The sequence below is a fragment of the Apaloderma vittatum genome, unplaced genomic scaffold (genome assembly GCF_000703405.1).
Source record: "Apaloderma vittatum isolate BGI_N311 unplaced genomic scaffold, ASM70340v1 scaffold32818, whole genome shotgun sequence".
NCBI lineage: Eukaryota > Metazoa > Chordata > Aves > Trogoniformes > Trogonidae > Apaloderma > Apaloderma vittatum.
Window position 1 is genome coordinate 640 of NW_009732949.1, and position 1077 is coordinate 1716.

The window sequence follows — 1077 nt, forward strand, 5'->3', positions numbered from 1 at the left end:
CGCGGCTGCCGTCACGACCCACGCAGCTACTACTTTTCCCTGCAAAATAACTGCTGCCCGTTCTGGAGCTCGATGGCTCCGATTTTACCAGGGGTTTACTGACCGCCCGAGCCACTTTCTGGCTCGCTTTTTCTTTTTCTTTATTAGCAAGACTCCAAGAACGAACGAGGGAGAGATTCATCTGACGGGATACTGGGGGAAGTACCTTAGCAACTACGGCGATTTTGTTTTGTTGGGTGTTTGTTGCTTTTTTGTTCGTTTGTTTGTTTGTTTTTCTAAATAAATAAGACAGGGACGATCCACTAGTTACCACTAGGCCTTCACAAATGATGGGCGGACAAGGAAGTCGGTTTTTTGTCTGCGTGGCTGCGTTCCCAGTCGGCCTAGGGAGAGCGACGTTAACGGAAACTTCTTCAGGATTATTTTTTTTTTTTTGTTTGCCTGGAAATTCAAAACAACTATGGCATCAGCTCTTTCGCGGAAGAATATTCGTCTAGGTAGTGCTCCGCTCAGACTTGAAGGTTTCTATTCTGCGTTTTCCCCCCGCAGGCAGCCCGGGTTTGCGGCACCAGCACGGCTCTCCCCGCGGCAGGGCCCAGCGGGACCCCGTTGTGCCCAGCGTCTGCCACAAGCACGGCAGTGGAAAGAGACTTTTCCCATGTCCAGGAATCCAACATGCCGATGCAACTGGCAACGGGTATTATTTCGAAAAGCGAGGAGGTTTTACACGTCAGCCGATTGTGTTTCCTCAAATGCGGCTTCACCATTCCGACATGCTTCCTGGACACTGGGAGTACTGGTGTATTTATGCAAATCTATGCAGCAGAATGTTTACTTCACCGTTTTGCTGCAGTTTCCCCTCATTTACAACCTTTAACCAACAACGCGATTAAAATAAATCGAGAACAATAGCTCCGCTCTCTTGTGGTTCCCTCTAGGCTGGCGCTTTTGCAGGAGTGGAAGCCTGCCGGGGTCGGTGGCAGTGAGGGGGAAACAGGAAGGGAAACGAAACGAACCAACCCCTCCACACAAGTCTCGATCCCGGGAATAACAGTTCCCGGGAGCGGAGAGGGAGAA